Source organism: Orcinus orca, chromosome 9, assembly GCF_937001465.1.
Source record: "Orcinus orca chromosome 9, mOrcOrc1.1, whole genome shotgun sequence".
NCBI lineage: Eukaryota > Metazoa > Chordata > Mammalia > Artiodactyla > Delphinidae > Orcinus > Orcinus orca.
The window spans coordinates 93,462,629-93,489,425 of NC_064567.1; the positions used below are offsets into that span (position 1 = coordinate 93,462,629).

The window sequence follows — 26,797 nt, forward strand, 5'->3', positions numbered from 1 at the left end:
GCGGAGATCAACTGTCCCCACCAAATCCTGTCCCAATCGCAGATTTATGAGCAAAAAAATGTGGTTAAGTTACTCCATTTGGGGGTGGTTTATTACACAACAACGGATAACTGGAGTACACACCATGTGAAATTAGCTTGATGATTTTTTTTCCCCTTTGGGGAATTTTTTTAAATTGGGGGAACCGTAATCTAATTCCAAGACAAACCAAAACATGTGACTGAATCCACCAACCTGGGTTCACACGGGAGGGCAGCTGTGATTTGATGCTGATTTGGCGAAAGTCAGCAGCTTCTGAGAAGGAGCCTTTGCCTGGAGAAGCAGATAATAATATATATATTTTAAAGTGTGACAACATTGTACCCATGCCAGTTTCCTGGTTTTAATACTGAACTGTGGTTACATAAAACGAAAACATTGGGGCAAACTGGATGAAGGGTACACGGGATCTCTCTGTGAAGTTTTGCAACTGCACGTGAATCTAATTGTTTCCAAAAAAATTATAAGTGGCTGTATATGAGAACGTGTGTCTGTGTGTGTGTGTGTGTGTGTGTGTTGGGGTGGATGATGTGGTGAATGGATTGAGTTGCAATGGCCAACATTCTGGTGGGACGTCCGGTGACTCTTTGATCATTACATATATTAGCTACTGTTTAAAAAAGAAACATCAAATTTAGATATTTTTATTAATTAATTCACGGCCGCCCCATCAGTCTCACATCAGATTTAAGAAGTGAGAAGGGGCATTTTACTTGCACCTCAATGTGTAGCATTTTCATACTGGAAAACCATGATAAGTATCGATAAAAGGGATCTGAAAACGGTAAAAGAATCCCAGCCTCTCCTGGTGGGTTCCAGTTTCTTCCAGGCTACTGAGAGGACTTGGGGGTGTGACTGCCAGGCTGGAAGTGATAATCCCTGAAGGGAAAAGCTACCAAACTTGACATTAATCCCAGGAATCAGTTTGAACTGATGACTAAAGAGATGTTTTTTTAAACAACGGAAAATGAAACTAGGGAGAGTTGCACGGCCACACAGGATCCCTAAGAAAACTTTTACTCAGCTTTCTGAATTCCCTTTCTGTTTTTATCATTAGATTTCTTTTACTGGTAGATGAAGGAAGATGGTAGACATAATACCTGAGGGATCTGACACAGCACTCACAGCACCCAGAGAAGCAGGTTGGAGAAACTAGGAATGACCAAATGAAAACGTAGAGCATAGATTAGCCCACGTATGGCATATACTGGAAATCTGTTCATTTCCCAATAACATACCTGAGAATTGTGGGGTTTCTTTAATTAAAAAAGAATTTTTTTTTTATTTTTGGCCGTGCTGCACAGCTTGCAGGATCTTAGATCCCCAACCAGGGATCGAACCCGGGCCCCCAACAGTGGAAGTGCGGAGTCCTAACAACTGGACTGCCAGGGAATTCCCAGAATTGTGAATTTTTTTTTAAACAAAAGGACGAGTATTACTGCAAGCAGAACTTTTTAATTAAAGGAGAGATACAGTTACAGGCAGGAGATATTGATGTGGATCCTTGACACTGAGAAGACTTTTTCTCCCCAGCAGTCTGGTGGTCATTGAAGGAGTCAGGAGTGAAAAGACGGACAATGAATTAGAGCTGGAACTCAAATAAGAGCCTCTTGTCTCAGAAAGAAGACTGATTAATTGATAGTGGCGTGAATGGAGGCTTTTTGCTTTGCATGGTTTGATGGCGTGTGCACGCTTGTGTGTGTGTGTGTGTGTGTGTGTGTGTGTGTGTGTGTGTACACATGCTGATTTTAAGCGATTGATGCAGCAAAATAAATTAGAGTAGATGATGACTGAAAACGGTTGTGATCAGGGATTTTCAAACTTGGCTGATCATGACCTCCTGTAGTGTTTTTAAAGCGTAGATTCCCAGGCCCTACTCCAGACCTTGTGAGTCAGAATCTTTGAAAGTAGAGCCCTAAATTCTAGATTTTTAAGTGCTCCCCAGATGATTCTTAGTATCACTCAGGTTTGGAGAACTAGGTAGGAATGAATGGATGTTTCAGTTTCCCATCCTTCAAGTGACACTGGCATTAGGCCATTTCTATTCAACTGCGCTGAGGTAACAAGACTGTCCATGGGCCATTCCTGGTGGAGCCTTTCAGACAATGAACTCCCAGAGACAATGGCAGACCCAGTGTGAACTCTCCGCTGTGTGGGAAACACATTCAGAGTGACTTTATTTCTAGATTTGTCTATTTTAACCCAGGAATCCATTTACACATATCCCCCCAAATCTCTTTCCTGCTTCCTCCCTTGAATGCCAACAGTTCACCACACAAAAAGTCCCCAGGCTGTGTGTGGCAGTAGGAGTGTGTCTGCCAGGAGGCAGGCCCTCAGGGCAGACCCCTTCTCAGCCCGGTGTCTGCATTCAGTTAGAACGGTTTCCAAGATCTTGTGTTTCAGGGAGTCCTCCAGACTGGAAGGACTTGTTGTTAAAGGGAATGGGTACTCATAAGACTGGTTCTTTATGAAAACACCCTGACTGGCCAGATTGACAAAGGGGAAGGGGTTTTACTCAAAAATGGATTCTTCTCAACCTTGTGACCAGCATAGAGCTTCACCCTGATCAACTCTATATGATTCAGGGAGGGTTAACTTCTGTTTCTTACAGTCGCCAAACCTCAGTGGCTTAACCAAGGTTAACTTCTTATTCCCATCCCAGTGTACTGCAAGCCACTTGGGGCTGTGCTCCACGGGGTCATTCAGGGACCCAGGATCCTTCATTCTCACTGTTCTGCCATTTCCCAGGGTCTCAGAGTCCTCCACTGAAGTCTTTGCATTAGACCAGCAGGTGAGGAATGAGGGAATAATATGGAAAATCCATGGGACGCTTTTTGTGGTTAAAGCTTGGGGATTCTGTTAGCTAGAGCCCAGGTTCATGACCTCGCTTAGCAAAGGAGGCTAAGAAATGTAGGCTAGCTATGTGCTTAGGTAAAAATAGAAACAGGTTTTGGTGAACACATAGTCTTTGCCACCATCTCTTTGGCAGCTTTAAAAATATGATGTGATCAGAATGAATTTATCTGTGAGGTTTTCCTCCCCCAAACCCATAACCCCCGACTAATCATGAGAAAAACATCACACAAATCCCAATTGAGGGATAGTCTACAGAATGCCTGACTAGGACTCCTCAAAGCTGTCAAAGTCATCGAAAACAAGGAAAGTCTGAGGACCTGTCATAGCCAAGAAGAGCCCAAAGAGATATGACAGGTAAATGTAATGTGGTGTCCTGGGTGGGATCCTGGAAAAGGACTTTAAATAGAAACTAAGGGAATTTGAATACAGTGTGGGCTCTAGTTAATAACAAGGTATCAGTATTTGTTCACTAATTGTGACAAGTGTATCATATGAGTGTAAGATGCTAATAATAGTGGAATCTGGGTCTGGGACACGTGGGGACTCTCTGTACCACCTTCATAACTTTTCTATAAAACTGTTTTAAAAAAAATTTTAAGTCTGTTTAAAATTTTTAAAAAGTGAGTGCCAGGAAACCCTACTACAGCTGTTTTCCTGCCATAGCCATGAAAAACCACTTTGTCTACTGAGAAATTATTACTCTGGTCTTCCCCTTACACTCATTTATTTTACTTACACCTGTTCCCTCTACCTTTCCTCATCTCAGAGTGATCATGTCTCAAGAACAATTCTTGTATTACCTTTTTAATACCATGCTTTATGCTCCTCTAAGAACATGGACCAAAACAATAAATAATGCAAAAACTAAAAGCTCTTATACCTCTGTGTTAAAACACACAAACATATCCTTAGACACACATGCATACGCATACACACGCACAGGATTCAGGAAACCTCTCACCTGGTTTTCACTGGGATCACTACTTTTAGATTTTCATATCACAAACTCTATTATTAACAACAGTAACTTACACAGAAACTTATTTTCATCATATTTTGCCCCTTTTCCATGTCATCTCAAAATGTTCTGTACAGAACCTGTCAAATATATTTGAAAATTTCTCCAAATGGTAATAGATTAGAACTTCAAAGGAATATTAATCCAGAAAGATTTCCCATTAACAAAAAGGATTTCCTATGTAAAACTCCCCAGAATAGTTTGGGTAATATAGTATTTCATACCACAGTTCTGGAGATCTACATGTGGAAGAGTCTGAGAACTCCCACAGTAAATCAATTTTTCTCATTTGGTTTAATCCAACATCACCCAAACTGCTTTGATCTGGAAATCTGTTTTGTTTTCATTTTTCTTTTCCCCTTTCTTGTCTATTATGCATTAACTTCTTGTGGAACTAGTGATTCTTCAACGGCATTTAGATAATGTTACACTCAAAGAGTGGTAAGTTAAATAATTTTGGGGTTTTTTTTTCACATATTCATAGAAAAGAGAAAAGAAGAAAGAACCTATCTTTTTTCCAGTCTTATTTTCAAAAATTAGACACTCATCTTGAAATTAGAAAAAACCAGTTTGGGTTATTTTTCCTATGTGTGTTTGGGTAAATTATCCTATCTGAGCCTTGGTTTACACATTTTATAAAAATAGACTAATAATAATACTTATTTGAGGAGCTTGTTGAGTGGATTCAATTAAAAACAGCCTGTATAATTATCCCTCTTCCTGGCTGGTGGAGACCAGTGCAAAACATCTGGGTGACCTGGCAGCTTAGTATTGACTGAACAGGCTAACCCTGATGATTTTCATTAAATCAAGAACGCCAATCTCAGATAAGAAGCAAGAAGATTGGGGCCTGGTGGTCAACAAGGGAGGACCCAGGAGGGAAAGCAAGTTAGGAAGTGGGGTAGAGGGGTGGGTGCAGAGAGAGATTTATGACCACCCACCCACAGGCCTTTACACCTGTCCTCAGAGCTGACATTCATTGATCATGGACTCTGTGCTGAGCACCCTGGTAAGCGCTTTCCTGCAATAGCTTATCTAATGTTCATAGTAACCTGTTAGACTGGCCCCCTGATGATCCCCATTTCAAAAATGAGAGTGGTTAAGAAATGTGTTCTTTAATGTGAACTGGTGCAGCCACTGGGCAGAACAGTGTGGAGGTTCCTTAGAAAACTGAAAATAGAGCTCCCATACGATCCAGCAATCCCACTCCTGGACACATAGCCAGAGAAAACCATAAATCGAAGGGATGCATGCACCCCAGTGTTCATTGCAGCACTATTTACAATGGCCAGGTCATGGGCAACTTAGGGGTCCCTCGACAGAGGAATGGACCGAGAGGATGTGGTACATATGTGTGGTGGAATATTACTCAGCCATAAAGGGCAACGATTTAGTGCCATTTGCAGCAACATGGATGGACCTGGAGATTGTCATACTGAGTGAAGTCAGTCGGGCAGAGAAGGACAAATATATGATATTGCTTATATGTGGAATCTAAAAAAATGGTTCAAATAAACTTATTTACAAAACAGAAATAGAGTCACAGATATAGAAAACAATCTATGGTTATCCCGGGGGGAAGGGGGAGGGATAAATTGGGAGATTGGGATTGACATATACACACTACTATATATAAAATAGATAACTAACAAGGACCTACTATATAGCACAGGGAGCTCTACTCAATACTCTGTAATGACTTGTATGGGAAAAGAATCTAAAAAGAGTGGATATATGTATATGTATAACTGATTCACTTTGCTGTACAGCAGAAAGTAACACAACATTGTAAGTTAACTCTAATAAAAATTTAAAAAAGAAAAAAAAGAAAGAAATGTGTTCTTGGTCATTAAGTGGCAAGGCCACGATTCAGATTCAAGCAGTCAAACTCTGGAGCCCAACCTTGTACCACTGTATTATCTGGGTGTCACTTCTGTCAACCTACTTTTTTTATTAGACTGAACCAGTGACAGCTCTCTACTGCTCTCCTCCCGCCCTCCTCCTTTTCTCTCCATCTGTTAGGATGCCCTAGTAAAGGAAAGTCTACTCACCTAACCCAAGGCCCTTTTCCAGGAGGAGTCAGGACACTGGCATGTCCCCTGCTAAGCCTATATTTCTGATCGAGGTGGAGAGTAAGACCTTTCCATACACAAGGCAAGATGTACCTCATCTCTCCAAGTGTGGTTACCCGGGGACCACTCTCGTTTACAAGTAGCACTAGCTTTGCAAACAATTCTGCCCATTGGCACCTACAGCCTCGGCTACCAGCTGCCATGACCATTGGAAGACCTGCCCCCTAAGCCACCCTCCCCCTCTATACCCCTTAGGAAACAGCAGACACGTGGAGGGAGGTTCTGTGAAAATCAGAGAGCCATTGCCAGGCTGGAACCCGAGGACCAGCCCCACCACTGTGCCTGGCTTTCTTCTTAGGGGACAAAATGTCCCCACCTTCCCAACACCCACCAAGATGTATCTTGGCAAAGCTTGTGGTTGGCTATCCAAAGGCCCCGTAAGAGAACATTTTCCTTATTGAAGTCACTACAGTTTGATGTTTGTTCCTTAGCTTTCTTGGCTCTTCAGGGAAATACATTTTTGAAAATTATTATTTGTCTTTATTTTTATTGTTTGGTAAGTACCCTCAGGATGGATGCATGTTACCTAATCTCAGAGACTGATGCATATATAAAACAAAACAGAAATATACCGTTTTACATTTAAATGTGTCATGGCCAACAGGTCATTACATCTAGAATGGACTTGCCAAGGTAGAGCCCATGGATTCCTGTCTCCCTGACTCACCTGGTTCTGATTCATATTTTTTCTCTTATTTTTCCTTTAAACTCAACTTTGCTTTTTTTCTAATTACAAAAATATGGTAGAAGAATCTAAGAAACATATATTAGTGGGAAAAAATGAAGAAGAAAATAGTGATCTTTTATAATCCCACCATTCTGCAAAAACTGCAGTTAACATCTTCCAGACATTTTAATATGTACACTTGTATGCGTAAGCCAGGTGTCAGCAGGGTCTCTCTGCTCCTTGTGATCTAGATAAGAGGCCTTGGTCCTTCATTTCATTGCTTTCCTCGGGATTTTGGCAATTTCCCGGGGTCTCACATTCTAATGATCACCTGTGACTCTAACTTCCTGCCTCTTCTCAATTCCATTCTCCACTCTTTAGCTTACAGCTGTTCCATTATTTTGCTTTGGCCATAGACCCAAATGTGGAAATAAGGCTCTTTCCTTGACTGGTGAGTAACAACAAATTATCCAAACAAGGATTTGTCTGATGCGTAGCTGACTTCAAGTTCAGGATGTGAAGGCCATTACACTTGAATATTAGACATCCTTTTCCTTAGGGACCATCGGTCTTTAAGCCACGTTACTCAGCCATGCACTTTCTCCCCTCTTCCCAATCTCTTTTTGCTTTCTCCCTCTCACAAACAGAAATCATATTCTTCACTTTTTTTTTTCCCTCTAACAAAACAGTTCAGTTGACTAAAGACCTTTCCCACAAACTTAACTTCAGGAATTCCCTTTCTATACACAACGTCTCCCCCAAAGCTTCGACACTGACATTATCAAAGGGGCTGGAGTTATTGGATAAGGGCCGTTCACATCCCCAGATGTGGCATGAAGTTTCCACTGAGATACAGATACGCAACGCATGGCAAAGACAAGGGAGTGAAAATAAGACATTCCACATGGTGGGGATTTCAAAGGGGATGTTAAAAAATGAGTTTCATAGTTCTTAGGCCCCTTCCTCACATCAAGTATATAAAGAGACAAGCATGGAGATCGAGAAAGGTTTTAGAAAGACTTCAATGAATAGAGCAGTTACGGAGCTATAAGAATCTGCATCCCAATATGGGGCCTGGGATGCTTTCCATTCCACGTCAAGTTCTTGATTAAAAGAGAAAAGCTTCTGGGGTTTCCCTGGTGGCACAGTGGTTGGGAGTCCGCCTGCCGATGCAGGGGACATGGGTTCGTGCCCCGGTCCGGGAAGATCCCACATGCCACAGAGCGGCTGGGCCCGTGAGCCATGGCCGCTGAGCCTGTGCGACCGGAGGCTGTGCTCCGCAACGGGAGAGGCCACAACAGTGAGAGGCCCGTGTACCGAAAAAAAATTTTTTAAAAAGAGAAAATCTTCAAGGACCATTCAGAATTGATTTGATATGTGTTCTCCTCTGTGGGGGAGATACACTAGGCTGATGTCTGACTTTTGCTTGGAAAACTGAAAAGCGGAGCTGGGCACGTGGCTGAGCCTACCCGCCCTCAGAGAAAAGGAAGGTGCATGTTTCTTATGGACCAGATGCAGCCTCACAGTCAGGGAAAGCTGGTCAGACCATCTTTAATGCAGCCCAAGAGGATTTCCTGGGGGCCTTGGGACTTGATAAAGTCTCTGTCTAGTGGGCTGCTGTGAAGAGAGTGGCCAAGTGGTAGGAACACATGACAGAATCAAGAGAAATGTAATTAAGCAAGTCCAGTGGTGGGTCTCAGGAAAGCCCAGCAAAGGGCCAACCAGAGAAAGAGAGCTTCGACCTCCAAACAGGCTCCAGGAGAAGGGCTCCTCTCATTACAGAACCAGTCAAAAGCTTTCCTGTTCCCTCCTCCTGCCCTCCCTGACCAAAACCCTGAACAGTTCAGGAAAATGGGGGGAAAGTGAGGAGACAGAGTGGAGAATGAGTAAGAACCACCAGCCCTTCCAGACTTTTTGCCTGCAGAGGGTCCGAGTTAGATAGAGAAGTTTTATATTAAAACCAGGTGCTAAAAAAAAAAAACAAAAACCAGGTGTTAAGATTTGAGAATTACGTGCTAAGAATGGTTAAAACAAAACATGGGGGGCTTCCGGGCTTCTCTGGTGGCGCAGTGGTTGAGAGTCCGCCTGCCGATGCAGGGGACGCGGGTTTGTGCCCCGGTCCAGGAAGATCCCACATGCCGTGGAGCGGCTGGGCCCGTGAGCCATGGCCGCTGAGCCTGCGCGTCCGGAGCCTGTGCTCCGCAACGGGAGAGGCCACAACAGTGAGAGGCCCACATACTGCAAAACAAACAAACAAACAAACAAACAAAAAAACATGGGGCTCCCTAAGTTTCCATCTGGAGAATTCCCCCTACCTAATAAAGTCGGAAGAAGCTGTGGAAGACAAAAATAAAGATGCTAACTGAAGAATTTCCCTGGGTTTCGTGCACTATATTGTAACATGATTTTGAAATTACTAACAATTACAAATAATTGTGAACAAGTATTAACAATTCTTTAACCAACATCATTGACCTTTGGTTATTTTTTAATTTTTCTCTATAAACAACACTGACGTGATTACTTTGTATATCTTTAAGGATCTCTTTAGCACAACTTGCCAGGTTACTGGATCGAGGTTAAGATTCATGATGAAAACTTTAGCAATAAATTGCTGAATCACAACAATTTACACGTCATCCATGCATGCACCTGTCATAGATACATTGGAACCTTCAAGTTCTGCCGTCTTAAAGTACTTTGCTCTCCTGACCCTGATCCCTTGTGGGTTGATTTACAATGTGACTCTCAAAGGACTAAACTGTCACCCAGTTTCTGAGCTGGTCTTCCCTTCATTCTTGTTCCTATACTTATGAATGCATTTCAGAGATCCAACCTGTTCATGTATTAGCAGCTGCCTTAACGCTGTTTTTGTAGTTTTCAGGATTACAAGAGAGAACTGAAAACGCACCATTATTTGTATATCTTGGATAGCTCCCCTATACTTAGGGTGGGAAAACAAATTCTGCAGATCAAATTTTCCAACCTCATGTTTTCCTTCTGAGAAAGATGTGACTGCTTCTCTTGACCTCACAACCTCAGCTAAAGCTGTAATTAGGGCTGATTCAGTAAACATAGCTTCTGGCTGAGGGGGTGTTATTGGTAACGGTTCTCGTCTTGAACGGTGCAAGGAATAGAACTGCTATGGGTTTTCTGGGGGCTTTGGCTATAGGAAAACAAACACATCTCTTAACAATCTTAAGGAATATTTCAAAACAGGATTTCAATGAGCAGTAATCTCCTCTGTCTATATTTGGCCATGAAGTACCTTCCCATGAAATATAATTCCGAGCTGGCTGTCACTTGTCATTCTCCCTGTGTTCAATATTCACCAACATAAGAGTCCTATTTTGCCAACTTCCAGCACTTAATTTTCATTCTCATTCGTTTTACCATTTCTCTTAGAGAGAAAAATAACACTCAATTGTCAAGGGGATTGAATGGATTGTAAATAACAAATGTTATCTTGCTCCCTGGAACTTATCTCAGGTTATGTTATGGATTTACCAGGTCCCACAGAATATCAAAGACATGAGTCTTAAAGGGGAAAAGTCTCCATACTAGTATATGAAAAAATCCCTAAATTCCAGAAGGGTGAATGAACAGATGGACACTTTTGGGACATGTGTGTGTGTCATTTTTGTTTTACATTTCTTTGGCTCTGCAAGAGAACGCATTTTCTACAAAGTATGGTAGCTGAAGTGAAGGATAATATTAAACTAAACCTGGAAACAAGAAATGAGAAGTAAATAGTTTAGCAAAAGCGTGGTTCCATATGTTAATTTTGAAAAGTTTCGTTATCGAAACACAGGTTTAAAACAACGTGGCCTTGGACTAACACACAAAAGGTAAAAGTGACCGATGCAATGGAGAACACTTTTCTTACCTGGAGGTGTAGATGCCATTCTGACACACTCACATATGTATTTCCAGGTTTTCGTCATTATGAAAATTCAATGTTTTAATAAGCTTCTATAAAAGTAATTATAGGTTGGTGATTTTTTTCCCTGAGCAGTGATTTCTCACACAGAAAATAGAGCACCGAGTGGTTCTAGCAACGTGGGGCACTGAACTATCGCACCTTTCGCCACCAACATAAGAATTCTGGATAAGTTATAACAACACAGCAGTTTCTAAAACATATCAAGGGGAGCAAATAAATATTAAAATGAATCTCTAGTTGCCAGAAATGAAAAGAGAACTCCCAGCCAGCACAGACCTAACATAGAGGCAGCCTGATGTGGTAGTGGGGTAATAAGATTTAGAAAGGTGTCCTACCATTCATGGGCAGAAATACTGGTGCTCACACCTTGACAGGAAACGTGGACTTTGGCCCCATGAGGCATGGTGCTTGAATTGAGACTGGCATTGAACCCTAGAAGGTTACTGACTCTGTGAAAGACCTTCACAGAAAAACCACCAGGACCAACCTGGCATGCTGCACCTAGCTTGCTCTGCCCAGGGCTCAGGGAAGAACAGAAAAAGAAAGAAATAAGTGTCCAGCCTGCCACATGCACAGTGACAATCAAATGAACACTTGTAGCTAGTGCAGAATCTCAACTCAGAAATTAACGTGAAAGCTTCTCTCGCCCAGGTGAAGTGCTTGGGTATCTTAAAAACACAAAACCATTAAGGACTCAGGGCTAAAGGGACTTACAGAGGAAAAAAAGAGATGCCCTCTATTCTTCCCCCTCAGATAGGTTTTTAAAACTGTGCTGTTGTTATAGTTTATCCAAAATTTTTGTATGTTTGTAGTTGAAGGTGAGTCTGCAATAGTTTGGGTCTACATGTTGCTAGAATCAGACAATGAGTTACTTTCTATGTAAGAAATCACCATTCAGGAGAAAACATGCCAATCTGCAAAATGTCAAGATGCACTTGGAAGAAAAACACTGCACATAATACAAATAATTACTCACCACAGGAAAGTCAACAGGGACAGTCAAAAGAGGATGAATGTCTCCCGTCCCTCCAAGAACCAGAAGAAACAGAACAATCTGAAAGAAACCAGAAAACAAGATTATCTAAAATTATTAGATATTTTATTTAAAAGAAATAGAAAACATGATGAAAGACATGACACTGTGTAAAAGAACAATCTAATTAAACAAAAGAACTAACTGAGCTGCTTTCTACAAAGAGAAAAAAATACAATAAAAAAATTCGAAGGATAGACTAAAGACCACATTAAATATAGTAGAAAAGAGAATCAACAAACAAAAATATAAAATCTGGGAAATTACTTGTAATGCAGCATCTGGAAATACCTGAAAGGTAAAAGAGAAGTTAAGCAATAAGCAGGATAGATGTAGGCAGTCTAAAATATGTCAAATTAAAATTTCAGAATGGGGGACTTCCCTGGCAGTCCAGTGGTTAAGACTCCGTGCTTCTAATGCAGGGGTTGTGGGTCTGATTCCCATGGTTGGGGAACTAAGATCCCCTATGCTGTGCGACATGGTCAAAAAATTAAAAATAAAAATAAAATACTAGAATGTGGAAAAGTTTTAAAAAATAAAATTTCAGGAAGAAAAAATAGAGTGAAGAGAGGCAACATTCAAAAGGATGGCAGAGGATTTCCCAGAATTTGTGAAACACATCAATTCTCAGATGTAGGAATCCCAGTGAATCCTAAGCAGGATAGATTAAAAGAAAATCCTCCCTTAGACACATTGTAGTGGAGCTATGGAACAGCAAAGACAAGGAGAAGGTCTGAATAGCTAGAAAGTAAAAAAGAGGGCTTCCCTGGTGGCGCAGTGGTTGAGAGTCCGCCTGCCAATGCAGGGGACGCGGGTTCGTGCCCCAGTCTGGGAAGATCCCACATGCCGCGGAGCGGCTGGGCCCGTGAGCCATGGCCGCTGAGCCTGCGCGTCCGGAGCCTGTGCTCCGCAACGGGAGGGGCCGCGGCAGTGAGAGGCCCACGTACCGCAAAAAAAAAAAAAAAAAAAAAAAAAGTAACGGTAGGGGAAATAAATAGAAAACACAAATCATCCCATATATCAGCATTTGTAGTAAATATTAAATAAACTTACCAATTGATACAGACTCTCAAACTGAATTTTAACAATTCAAGTACAATTTATGATAGTTATTAATGCTGTTCACTAAATATTTCTTACTCTCCTTCTGAACTCATGGTTTGGATTTCACTTGCCTGCTCCCTAGGAATGAGAGGAAGGTGCTGGTTACGACCTGTAAAGCATACGCTGGAAGGATATGTGCCACACTGGGGTGGAAACCTTCACATCCAGTGCGTGATGTTATCACTTTCCCCCCTTCTGCTACAACCATTAGCATTGATTAGGAGAGTGACTGCTCTGAACCCCAGGGGAAGGATGAAATGGAACAGAGCTCCCCATGAACAGAGCTCACAAGCCTTGTGAGACTTGCAGCTTGAAAGAGAGAGATGCATCTTTGTTGTTTTAAGCTGTTGAAATGTTAGAACTGTTTATTACCACGGCATAACATAACCCATCCTCACTGATATATGTGAGAGAAAGATGTAAAATGTAAAGAAATATAATTTGAAAGGAAAGAGATGAGACAAGAGATAGAGGAAAGCACTAATCAAAAGAAAACCAGCATATTAATATTAATGTTAGGTAAAATAGTCTTTAAGACAATAAACAATTATTGAGGGGAAAGAAGAAAAATAGAAAATAAATTCTTATATCAGAATAAAAGGAACTATCTGCCGGGAAGATAATCATCCTGAATCTTTAAAGTTCTAACAGCACAGCCCCAAAACATATGAAGTCAAAATGGACAACAGAATTACACGGAGAGATGGACAAAGCCACAATAATATGTCGATTATTGCAATCTTATTTCTCTTTGCCAGGCACAGGTGGATGGCTGTCTATTTCACCTGCAACTGAGCAATGGCATGTAAAGAGCAATCCCTACCAGGGCTTCTGGGAAAGGATAGTTTTTTTCCTAATAAAAATCAAGGGATGCCTTTTAAGTCTCCACCCCTCGTTCTGTCTTTGAATGGGACTTCACGAGAAAGTGATGGTTGGAAGTAGAACTAGACGTTTTCCTTCAGACTTATTATTATATGGCATTTTATAAAACCCCATTTCTTATGTCAGTATTAGTGCAGCCCAAAACATCCTAACAATACAAAGATGAACTTGCCTTATTTGGTATCAGTAACCATGATCAAGTTATGACAATTAAAACAGCAGCGTATTAGTGAAGAAACACACGAGTTGACCAATGAAAGACAACATACACATATGCAAAATTGATATATGACAGAAATGGCATTACAAGTAAGTGGAGACAGAATGTGCGATTAAATAGATAATCCTGAGAAAACTCCATTTGGAAAAAAAAGAAGTTAGAAATACTAACTCAGGAATATTACATCCTACCTAATAGAAATATTACCTATTTCTGTAATACAGAAAATTATACACCAGGAGGATTAAAGACATAAATATGGAGAGTAAATGTTGAAATATTTCAAAGACTATATTGGAGAGATGCTAAGTTTTCTATGTGTACTTTACCACAATTTTTAAAAAAATACATGCTTATGGGCAAATACTTAATAATCCATATAAAATTATGAAGTTAAGTTTAAACAAAAGAACACATTGGAGAGTATCTTTATACACATGAATTAGAGAAGAAGTCCCAAAACAAGACACATAAACCTCAAATGGTAAAAACAAAGAGTGATACATTTAGTGACATTCAAATTAAAATCCTCTGTATAACACAAGGCAATCCAAAGTGAAAAAGCAAACCACAGACCATGAAAAGATATTTGCTACACTTACAACCAACAAAGAATCCATATTCAGAATATAAAGAACTCCCTCACAGTAGTAAAAGAGAGAAAACAATCCACTTCTTAAAAAAGTGACAAAGGATATAAATAAGTGTTTAGCAGAAGAGAAAACCCTAGTGACCAATAAATATATGGAAATACATAGCAATCCCATCAGTGGCAGGGAAATGGAGACTCAGTCAGCAATGAAGTGTCTCTTCACACCCACTGGCCAGACCAAAGAATAATGTCTCATCATAACAAGTGTGGGCGAGGATGTGAGGCTTGGGAACTCTCAGATCTGATGTGGGAAGTAAATGGGAACAGCCTCTGATGGATATCACCAAGCTGCTCCCAACTTGGCGATGTTCAGACTCTACCACGAGATACAGATCCTTGAGAAATGTACCTGCTCGCACGAAGACCCAAAGAGCAGGACCCTCACTGCACATTGTTCACAACAACAAAAAATCGGAAGGAAACAGACAGACTCATACATGAGGCATCAATAAATTATCCTTCATATGTACAGGGGCTTACTAAACAGCAGTTAGAATGAATACTCCTTGATCTAGTGTATCAACATAGATCTATTCTACGTTGAGGGAATAACGAAACAACTTGCAAATATATGATTTTGATAAATTAAACAGAAAAAGAAAATAATACTATACATCTACTTAAGTGTCCAAACATAAAACTTTTTTTTTTTTTGCGGTACGCGGGACTCTCACTGCCGCGTACCGGGGCACGAACCCATGTCCCCTGCATTGGCAGGCAGACTCTCAACAACTGCGCCACCAGGGAAGCCCAAAACATAAAACTTTTGATGGGAAAGTTATAAAAACTTCAAGACTGTGGTTAATTCTGGGTAAAAGAGAAAGGAGTATATGGAACATTTCAAATATATCTGCAAGATTTCCTTCTTAAAACAAAGATATGGATCTGAAAGAAATAGGTCAGATGCCATCATTTATTCAATCTAAGGTTAAATATACTTGGAGGTCTGTATATTCTATTTGAAATGTAATTCTTTTGCATGTTTAAGAGAATCAACGCATAAAAATTTTAAAATGAAACATTAATAACAAATTATAAAATAAACAAAAAGTTAAATATACAATGAGGTATAAAAAAAGGTGAAAACATTTAATACTATGGTTGTAAGAAAGACATGCATTCTGTTTTAGAATGGAAGGACGAGAAAGGAAGATGTATTAGGTCTCTACCCTGAGTCTACCTATGTGCCCGCAACTTTTGGAAAAGTTCCTTGCCAGGTTATCAAAGACTCAGGTGCAGCTGAGCTCAGGCTCTCTGAACAGGCTTGCATTTGTAAGTCTGGAAGCAGGTGGTAGCGGTGGAGGGGTGGAGCCCAAGAAAGGCAGCAGAGGATGGGGCCCTTGAGTGATGACCCCTCAGCAGGCCAGGCCACCTCCTACCACATCCAGGCTGGGCCTTCATCTGGGTTTAAAGGTCTCAAGAAGCGAGCAAGCTCCAGTCTCTGTGCGCTGCTTTTGTCAACTTGGCCTGACATACCCGTGTGGCCAGGGCTGGCTTCCTGGGCCCCCTGACCTGCATGGTCACACGCTGTCCCGCACTGAGAAGGGCCCCGTGCTTGGTTTCATGCTCTGCCGTTGCCGTCTCAACAAAGGCCCCTGCATTTTCATTCTGCACTGAGCCCTCCGTATCACGTAGCCGAGGCTGCTCGTGGCACCAACAGAGTGGTGACGGCCTGTGTCTAAAGGCCTTCGTTCCTCTCCTGGTCACCACGGCTACTGACACTCACATGGCATCTCCCGTTTACATTACTTGCCAGGTCTCTGCGGGTCTCTGCACTGGCTGCCTCTATGTTACAGCTTTGATCTTTCAGATCCATCTCTGGATTTCTCCAAACCCTCCATCACTGGAGGGTTTGGAGAAAAGCTGCCCTTCAGCCACGGAGCTCTGGGAAACTTTGGTGTCTGGGGCAGAAGACCGCATTCAGTTTGATTCTGACATGCTAATTCTGTCTATCTTCAGTGACACTCACGACAAGAACTTAAAGTAAAAGTCGAAGAAGAGATACAGTTATGGTATTTCAGAAGTGATTATTTGGGGTGTATTTAGGTAAACACGATCTGATTGTATTTACACGGCATTAACATACACACCTAGGCGGAAAGTCTTGTACAGTCCGTATCCACATCAAAGGCACCTTCCTAATGCTGGCTTTCATAGATACTGAGTATCTGATTCTTAGGTTTTATACTTGAAAAGTGTTTTTTTTTTAAAAGATCAATATTATTTCCAGAACCCAGCAGAGGTTCACTTTTGGAAGCTGAAGCAATTCTGGAAAAAGAAGTTCAGGCCTTCCACCTAGGGCCTTGAAGGGCCGGTCCTCTAAAAATCTCCAGGCTTCATCCTTTGCCACTGCCTTGCGTAGACTTCTCGGGGAATTTTAAGGCAAGAATCCCAGGGAAAAGAGGAAAGGATGGCTCTGGGTGCCATGAGTGGAGGAACCAGTTCTAGAAGGAAGACCTCTCCTGGGGCCGGGCTGAGGATGGGCCCGGGGCTTTGGTGCTCCCGGTCTTGGTGGCTCTGTCGTGCTCGTGAGCAGAAAAATGCTTATCCTGCCTTGTGGCTACCTAGGTTTGAAGCTTGCATTATATTGGGGGGAGGGGGAGTTCCCCTTTGCAGACTCATTAATTCCTGGGTACACATAACATTCTGTGGTATAAGAAGCATGCCTGGAATGGAGGGGACAAATATACAGGAAGTTTGTCCGTGCGTTTTGCACACACTGTGCTCTGTGGTTATGAGGGAATCGGGGGCATTCAGGGCAATGGCAACGTCACTCTTGACATGCTGCAGGGCTCCTGGGGAAGATAACGTGGTTGTCTCCCGTGGAGACGTCTCGAACTCCCACTGGGAAAACATTAGAAGAAAATAGACATAACAGGGACATATTTGATTTTTTTCATGTCATCTAAAGACCACAGAGAGTCTGCGATATGAAAGACTGACATTCCTCCTTGGTCTGCTTATGCTGCGTAGATACACGTGATCACATGTGGAATGCAAGCATCTGGAACATGTATACGTATCACTGAATCACGCTGCTGTACACCTGAAACTAACATGACATTGTGAATCAACTGTACTCCAACAGAAAATAAAAAGTTTAAAAAAAGGCAGATTGAAAAAAAAGAGTCTGGAACAGCACAGTTGTCATCACAGTGCTGCCACGCCTTCTGCCCCTTTGCAAGGCACTTCACCTCTCCAAGTCTCACTTTCCACATCTGTGGAAACGGGGGTGACATTGGGATCTTCATCATAAGGTGTCGGGGATGAGATGAGAACCTGCATGAAAAACGCTTAGCTCTGAATCTGGCACTCGGGAAGCCTTTGGGGGATGATTAGGGCACAGGCTGTCAGGCAGGGGCCTCGCAGGTCTGGACCCTTTCTCCTGCCCCTAAATTCAGTGTGGAGGGTACCTATGTTACAGCAGTAGACCTAGAAGCCAAGAGAAAGGAGGTAAGCTTTAGTTCCTCTGAGGCTGAGAGCCTAGATATGTAGGGAAAACTAGCATGGAACAAAGGAAGCAGGGGAGGTCTAAGAAAGGCCTCAAGAAAAGAAAAGCATTAGGATTTCCTGTTTCTGTTGAACACTAAATAATCCCCGAGAGGACTAAACTCATCATGGGCCATCCCGGGTTACTAATGTGGAAATCAATATGTCTAATCCACTCAGCTCTCCAGCTCTGGAGACAGGCACCCACAGTGTGCTCTGGCTGGGCGCCTCAGGCCTGTCCCTTCACCTCCTGTAAGCCCAGGTCTCCTCACGTATAACATCGTGTTATCACTCGTGCGTCACTTGTGGGCTTATTGAAGTGTTGAATGTTCAGTCCTCAGTAGTGGTAGCCTGTATTCTCCTTAGCTTGTCCCCAGAGAAGCTCTATGCTCAGAGGACACAGCAGCACCACAGTCACACTTTCGGCGCGTCTCTCAGACGATGGATCAAAGGGTTAGCTTTTCTGATTGCTCGCAGCCCGTTTCTGTCAGCCTTTCCTCTTGCCCTCCTCCCCTGGGGTCCCCAGAGACGTGGGAGCCCCCATGAAGACTCCTCAGCCAGCCAGCCAGCCTCCATGCCGTGTGATGACCTGAAAACCCAGTCATCTGAAGACTCTGACGTGAGCATGAGTCACCTCTCTCAAAATGTTACACTTATGAGGACAGTGCTATTTGTTAGCACAGACAATGGGGTCATGTCTCCTTGAAAATTCCTAGTCACATGTTAGAACACCCCCAAGTCAGAGGGGAGAGCTTGCCTCCAGATTCTGCAGGGGACTTATCGACCCTTACTCGACCCTTATCGAGTAAGCAGTGTTAGGCTGCGACTGAGTGAATGGACGTCCATGAAACTGTCCCTTAGCTTGTGAAGCCCCTGCCTCTGCCAGGTCCACCACGAGCATCTGAAGCTGCCTACCTCCTCAGTATCCAGGTGTCTCTTCTTCCTTACTAAAGCTTCCCAATGTTATTCAAGGAGACAATGTTCCAGATTTTTAAAATAAGAGCTACCTTTATCACATTCCCTTGCAACCGAGGCGGCTATTACAGGCAGTTCTCACCAGTGAGAAGCAGAAGATTTCTGGGGATTCAGGGGAAGCTGCGTTTTCCTGACAGAAGTGGCACCTTTCCTCCTTGTGCTTTCCCTTTTCCTCTTTTGGCCTGGAATACAGAGGGAAGGTGAGGATACAACCCCCGTAAGGACGAGGCTGCATTCTAAGGAGGGCAGGTCAGAAAGACAGAAGGAGCCTTGGATTTTAAAAAGGTGGCAGCCCCTACCTGCAGCTGTGTCATCGGATGAGGAAGAGAAACTGGTTAAGCCACAGCAGACTGATTTGTGTTCCATGAGGAGCTCAATTTCTAAATGACCCAGGGTTTCATCTCCAGGCTCCTGAAGTGAGTGCGTTTGAATGGGGGAGCGTCTAGTCATTCAATACTCCAGGCCCACTTAATCCCACCACGGTGGGGACATCCTACTAATACATGTTCGGAAGTTGCAGGAAATCAGACCAACAAGTACAGACCTTTCCCCCCTCACCCTTCCTGTCGCATCTCCCTTTGCCAGCATTCCTTCCCCCGTTCACTCTTACCAGACTAGCTCCCTCTTTTGGCCTTTGGGTCATGAGGTATGGCCACTTGAACTTCTCCAGTTGGCCTTTTGTGGAGAACTGGATGTGAGAAGCTCACATACACAGCAGGAACTCTATCAACCACACATGTGCGTACATCTCCCAGCTGAGACCAACTCGTAGAGCATTCCTTGTCCTGGAATTGCCAAGTCTGTATGATTTACAAACTTCTCGTACAGCCCTGGGAGGCCAAATGCTGTATCTTAGCGGTTTTTTCGCGCGCGCACGTGTGTGTGTGTGTGTGTACGCAGAGGAATAACCTGGGAAACAATTAAAATGCTTATTTCGATTTTCCACTCCTGGAAATTGTGATTCAGTGAGTGGAGCCCAGGATTTAAACTGTTGACACGCACCACGTGTTTCAGCTGCAGGCGGCCCCTGGATCAGACTTTAGGGAACCCTGACCCATGGTGGGCCTGTGATGGCTCTGTGTGAATAAGCTCGTCCTCGCCTGAGAACAAGGTTTGAGGAACAGGGAACTGAAATCGAGCCAGGGCGGGGGCACGGCTGGGGGCTGCGAATAAGGAATGTGGGAAAAGAAAATGGGCAGGCGGGAGAGGGAATGAGAATACTAAAACGAAAGGATGAAACTGTCAGAAGACAAAGTGTCCATCCCCGCAGAAGTTTGGACCTGTCACTCCTGTCCTTGTACCTTCCAGGGGCAGGATGTTAGTACCGAATTGTCTGCTTAGCTTGAGGGCTGCAGACTTATCATCATAGGTGTTAAACCAATAGAACACAAGAGACAGAAGCAATTTAACGATACTATTCATTTTGCTTAAAGCATTTACATTAGGCTCTATTGACAGGGTCCAGCTTCTCACTCAGAATCAAATCATGTGCATTCAGGAGACTGAGTGTAAGTGTATGCCAGGGAGAGGGGGTGCGGCGTGTCTTGATTCGTGTCATATTTGTGCAGTCGACAGAATTCTTATTTTAGAGAAAGATGAGACAGACTTAGAACAGTTCATTACCTCTGGGCCACAGGCTCTTTTTTCTTGGGTCAAACCAGCAAGAGTTTTAAGCCAAGTGTGAGCTTTGAGAAAACAAGGTTCACAGCGGGGTGCTTGGACCCAGGACCACAACCCGGGCTGGAGCTGGAGGGGCCAGAGAGCTCAGAGCCCCACCAAAGCCGAGCTAATGAGGATTAATTGGGCCTTCCTGGGCACCAAGCGGAGAGTAATTGGGTCCCTGGACGAGCTGACCTTTTTGTTGACTCACCATTTAACGGGAGCTTAAACGGTGCCACATTTGGAGCAGCAGACACATTCTTCTGCGTGTCCCTCGATCCTTCTTCCCTGCTTTTCTTTCTTCCCTCTTCCTTCCGTCTGCCCTTCTTCTGGCCTTTTTGGGGGAGGCAGGGTGGCCGGTCAGTGGACTTGTTCTGCCAGCGGAAGACAACCGTTACTTGTTGTCTGGCCCTCTCTCTGTGGGTGCTGGGGGCAGCCCTTAATGGGGCCCCGGCCACAGCAATGGAGCTAAGAGACTGAATAGCGCGGCTCTGCCCCTGGTTGGTGGCTGCAGTTTCCCTCTCCCCCGCTCTCAGCTCGGCTTGCCAAGCGCCTACCTCCCTGCTCGTGCCTGGGGGCAGTGGCCCTGCTTCTGCACCTCCGTGGCTTGCTTTTTTTTTTTTGCCACGGGCTGCCTGCTGGGCTAACTCAGTCTTTCCCTTCAGCCAGTAGAGGGCTGAAGTCCCCACCTACACAGGCCGAGGCTGATTTTGCATTTTTTTTTTAATTGGGGTATAGTTGCTTTACAATGTTGTGTTAGTTTCTGCTGTACAACGAAGTGAATCAGCTACACGTATACATATCTCCCCTCCCTCTTGCACCTCCCTCCTCCCCCATCCCATCCACAGAGCACCGAGCTGGGAACCCTGCACTATACAGCAGTTTTGCCTGGACCTCTTAAGGCTGCCGTTTTCCTGTTGCTGAGATGACAAAGTTTCTGAAATGATACCTCTGGCTATTGAGTGCAACCAGGTGGCCTCCTGGGATCCAAATAAGAGGACGAGCAGGTGGATTCAGCTTTGCTCTTTCAGGCTTTAACACGACCATTCATATTGCATCCCGCCCACTCCTACAGCAGGGTACCCCGACCTCTCATCCAGGAACCACTGCCCCCCTCCCTTCTTTTTTTTTTTGTGTGTGTAGACCATTTTTAAAGTCTTTATTGAATTTCTTGCAATATTGCTTGTCTTATGTTTTGGTCTTTTGACCGCAAGTCATGTGGGATCTTAGCTCCCTGACCAGGTATCGAACTCGCACCCCCTGCATTGATTGGAAGGCAAAGTCTTAACCACTGGACCTCCAGGGAAGTCCCCCGCTAGTTTCTTAAATAACATGCAAAATACCACACGTGAGGGTGTGTGCTAGTACCCACAGGGTGACATAGAGAGGCTCCATCGTTTTCATTATACTCTCCAAGTGCTGTATGAGACCCGAAAGTTTAAGACCCCCCCAATCTGGACTCTCATCTCTGTGCTCTCAAAGGGGGTCCATACTTTATTATGCACACGACAGGTGATTTGTAAGATATACCAATGGATATTTTTTTACTTTAACATCTTACAAAAGAATAAATAACCACTGATCAAAACAGCAATTCTGTGGATTTTTTAAATTTGAAGCTAGATTATTTTTAAAGAGTTGGCATAAATAAATATAGCCCTCAGATAATTATGCAGGTGCATGCTGGTATATCAAAAAATCGGGAAGAGGGCAGCTTCTTGATGCTGGAGAACTCACTCTAGCCCACTTGGGCTTTCTGCGGCTCCACATGCTACCCTGTTCCTGGCCCTAAGCCTCCCCGCACAGGACTGCCCCTGCCTGCGGCCCCAGCCCCAAGGGGAGTCCACACAACACCGACTCACCACTGACACTCAGATCCGGCCACTTCCTCTCTGAATCTTTTCTGACCTTCAGGAAGGGCAGCCTTTTGCTCTCGGTGCCCCTGGGTGCAAACGCCGTCTTCCCGCACGCCGCCTACCACAGAGAGGTGGACGTCTTTGTGGTACATGTTTGCTCTGAGGCTGAAAGCTCCTCCAGGGAGGAATCAGGTCTCCTTCACGTGGGGATCTTTGCTGACTTGCCTGATGTCAGGCTCATTATAGAGGCTCGAAGAAATACATGTCTGTGGAATGAATGAACGAATGAATGAATGAGTGCGTGGGTGAACAAGTGATGAGCAGCTCATGTCCACCTCATCAGGAGGGTAATCACATTAAAGCCCCTTTCTAGAAAGTTTTTGTAAAAATCAAACCTTTTGTGACAATTTATGTTAGCGATCTCTCTACATCAGGAAAAGAGTAATATTTAAGAGCGTGCTGTTATGAGACAGACAGACCTGGGTTCTAAATCTGGTTCTGACAAACCAGTTTGATGATATGAGGCAAGTTTCTTAACAAACCCTCAGTCTCCTTATTTGTAAACTGGAGGTAACATCCACAACAATTCATACTGGGAAAATTTAAATAGCCCATATATATAAAGCTATTAACACAGTACTGGGCACACAGAATGGGTTTGACAAAATTATCTCCTTAAATCGTTTTTCTTAGCATGCACATTCCTGCCTTCATCCATGGAACGGCTGCTGTCATCCCGTGTAAGCTCTTGGCAGCATTGATGGCACTGGCTGGCCCTGTTCATTCCTGAAGACTCTCCTCTGTCTTGGTTTCCATGGCTTTGCCTCTCTTTTTACTGCTTCAGCCACTCCCCCGTTTTCTCTGTCCGTCTTCGGGCTCTTCCTGTGGCCCCGGGGTTCTATCTACAGCTGCTTTTCTCACCACATGCCTGCCCAGGACAATCTCACTCACTCTCACACATACCCCGGCTGTCACCAACCTGCCCATGCTCCCAAATCTCGCCCCCAGCTCTCTTCCAATCCCAGGTCCTTATTTCTAGCTAATCTATTCCCACGTGTACCTCGAGTTTGACGTATTCAGAGCAGAATTCATTCCTTTCACCTCTGACCAAAGCCTGTTGGCCTCCATCTAGATCTAACTCCCAGACTGTGACTTAGATGCCTGTGCAAACTGTGCTTTACGGTTTTGTAACCCTGGACATGTAACTGTCTCTCGTTGCCTCGGTTTCCTCACTCATAACGTGGAAAGACTAATTCTGTAAGACCTGAAACCCACCTGTTGTGTGTGGATGAACAGAGGTAAAGTATGTAAAATTGGAGGCACAAAGGAAGCCCCTTCACTTGGGAATGACTTCTTCCCCTTGCCAGCCAAGGGCATTCATCTTTATCCTTTTTCTCCAGTCTGTCCTGACTCCCTGAAGCAGACTCATTTTTCCCCACAGAGACACCCCCTTCCTTGAAGCACGGATTCCGTACCTCCACAGATCTCCCTTTGCAGGCTGCCTTCCCCTCTACATCGTGAGCTCCCGAATTCACACTGAATCTCTGAATTTTCACATCAGGCGTTCAACAAACCGGACACACTTAGGCATTCGACAAACGTTAGGTGAATTGCATTGGGTAGAATGCAGCTTTTTAAAAATGACAAAATAGGGGAAAGGGAGGTGGTGAGATGAATTGAGAGATTGGGATTGACATATATACACTATTGATACTATGTATAAAATAGATAGACTGTATAGCACAGGGGACTCTACTTAATCCTCGGTGCTGACCTAAATGGGGAGGAAATCCAAAGGTGAGGGGATATATGTATACATATAGCAGATTCCCTTTGCAGCACAGTAGAAACTAACACAACATTGTAAAGCAACTAGACTCCAATAAAAATTAAAAAATGACAAAATACACATTTTCAATAAGATTCTAGAAAGAAGACAATACAGTCCGTGTTCTTAGATCTTTTTTTTTTTTTTTTTTTTGCTTCAAAGTGCTGAATTCCAAAAAATTGAGTTTGCTGACAGGGGAACAGTACAAATTTCTTAATCAACCTGGGAAAGTTCACTAATCAAGAGGGCTATTTCAACTGCAATCCCAGGAAGCTTTCTGGAGTTGGCTTCGGTGTTCTTGGCAAATCTCTAGGCAGCCCCTCCCATCCAATGCGGAATTGGTGGAAATGCCTTTGTTATCCGTTCACTGCCGTGTGTGCACTTTTTTTTTTTTTTTTTTTGGAAAGATAGGTTGGAGGCTCCCTCCAACTTTTCTTGAGAAAAGCTGAAAAGATGGAAACTTCTTAAGTAATTGATTTAGCTTCCCTGAAGCTCCTGGTTCTTGGCAGGTCAGGTATTGGAAACTGCAATAAGATTCCTTTTTCTGTTGTGTTTTCAACATTTGGTTCTTAATCCATATAAAAGTGCAGTTGCTATGAAGGAATGTTGTCGGGTCACTCAGAACACAGGAAAGGAAAAGAATTATCTTATAATCCATACACACCCTGCAAGGGGGGCGAACGGTTCTTCTTATCCTTGTATTTCTCTTCCCAAGAAATTCTGAACTGGGGGGAGAGAGGGAAGAGTTGGGAGAAGACCTTGAGAATTATACAGCCCAGGTCACCAGGATGCCAGCCCGTTGCTAGGACAGGAGGAAAGGGAGGTGGAGGTGAGGGAAGAATAAGGGACAAGCAACACGCAGAAGGCATCGGGGGGAAGTCCCCAGGAGTCCCTCTTCCCTCCCTTCGTCCCCTTCTGTGGTTCCTGGGTGAGAGCAAAGGGTTGCTGCAGGGCTGTTTGGGGGTGTTGAGGGACTCCTGGAGACTTCCCCCGATGCCTTCTCCTCCACCATGCTGCAGACAGTAAACTGAGGCCCTGAGAAGTTAACCCTCAAAAATAGCACCTTGGCCAAAAGCCCAGGTGAGGCTTCTTGTCTCTGACCCCTCAGGGTATGCCCCTCACTGCTCTGAGTAGACCAAGCAGGCATATTTTACTCAGTAGTTGTGGACTCACCCCTTCTGTGCTCAATAAGGGTTTCAGAAAGAAGAGGGAGAGGAGTCGCCTCTCTCAACAGACCTGTGCAGTGTGACTGTGCTTTAATAAACCCAGACTGAACTCCCCCAAAGCTGGGTCTATCCACAGAAGGAGAACAGGTTAATCAAAGGAGGCCAGATCTCTGCCGGTCAGACCCGACCTCATAGTTTCCATAAAAGAGACCATATGGGTCTCCTCTCTCTCCTCTTCAGTTTCATCATCAGCAAACTGAAGATGGTAGCATTTATCGTGCAGTGCAGTTATCAGAATTAAACGACCTAGGACACAGGACCCGTGTGAGGTAGAGCAGGGAAATACAAGCTGCTCTTTAAAGCATAATCATTAAGTCCTCTTAAATATGTTTTATTGTTTTACTTTACCTCTATTATTTTGCTCACTTCTTTGTTGGCAGCTCTTTCTCTACCAGAGACCCCTGTGCTTTTCTTTTTCACTTTTTATTTTATATTGGGGTATAGCCAATTAACAGTGCTGTGATAGTTTCAGGTGCACAGCAAAGTGCCTCAGCCAGACATATGCATGTATCCATTCTCCCCCGGACTCCCCTCCCATCCAGGCTGCCACATATACTGAGCAGAGCCAGAGATCCCTGCTCTAATTCCAAGTCCCCCATGCCTCTCTGGCTTACCCAAGTGAAGGTATCCTGAGGCCACCTGTCAATCAAGTGTTTGCCACTGACAGCCAATTTTTCAGCATCCCCTGGGTGAGCGACACCCGGGGAGCAGGTGCTTGTGAGACCAGGCTCAAGACAGGAAAAAGGGAGACTCATGTGTGTATGTGTGTATGTGTGTGTGTGTGTGTGTATGTGTGTGCACATGTGTCTAGGGTTTGTTAAGGGTTGAGGTGGGGGGAGGAGAGGGTTTATTTAGAAGCCAAGGATATCTTGGAAGGAGAGACCACAGTGGTGATGAACAGGGAATACTTGGGAAGGAGAGAGCTTCCGGGGGTGGGAGAGTTACAGAGCAGAGTAATGCTCCACCGTCTGCCTCAGACTACCTTAGGAAGCCTGCCGGTGCCTTAGGACAATACTTAAGGTTAGCGCTGGGACCCTGAGACATCTCTGTAACCACCACCTGGGTTTCTTTTATTCCCATCACTGCTGTTCTTGTCTTTTTGCTCATGTTTCCTCAGCTCTGGCATTACAACTGGTCTCCAGGCTCCCATGGACTCTCTTCCACCACTCTCTTCCAATGCGCTAACATAGTATTGTCTTTTCTCATATTTCGATTGTA

General features: G+C 43.9%; 1 long non-coding RNA gene across 1 annotated transcript; it reads right to left on the reverse strand.

The window, feature by feature from the left end:
- Window positions 1–250: 250 nt before the first annotated feature.
- Window positions 251–21,026, reverse strand: LOC117203524 (uncharacterized). The gene is made up of 4 exons (XR_007479093.1): window positions 20,881–21,026; window positions 11,632–11,709; window positions 1,140–1,191; window positions 251–312 (listed from the first exon to the last, which is right to left on the reverse strand). It is a non-coding gene; the product is annotated as an uncharacterized LOC117203524 (long non-coding RNA).
- Window positions 21,027–26,797: the final 5,771 nt, after the last annotated feature.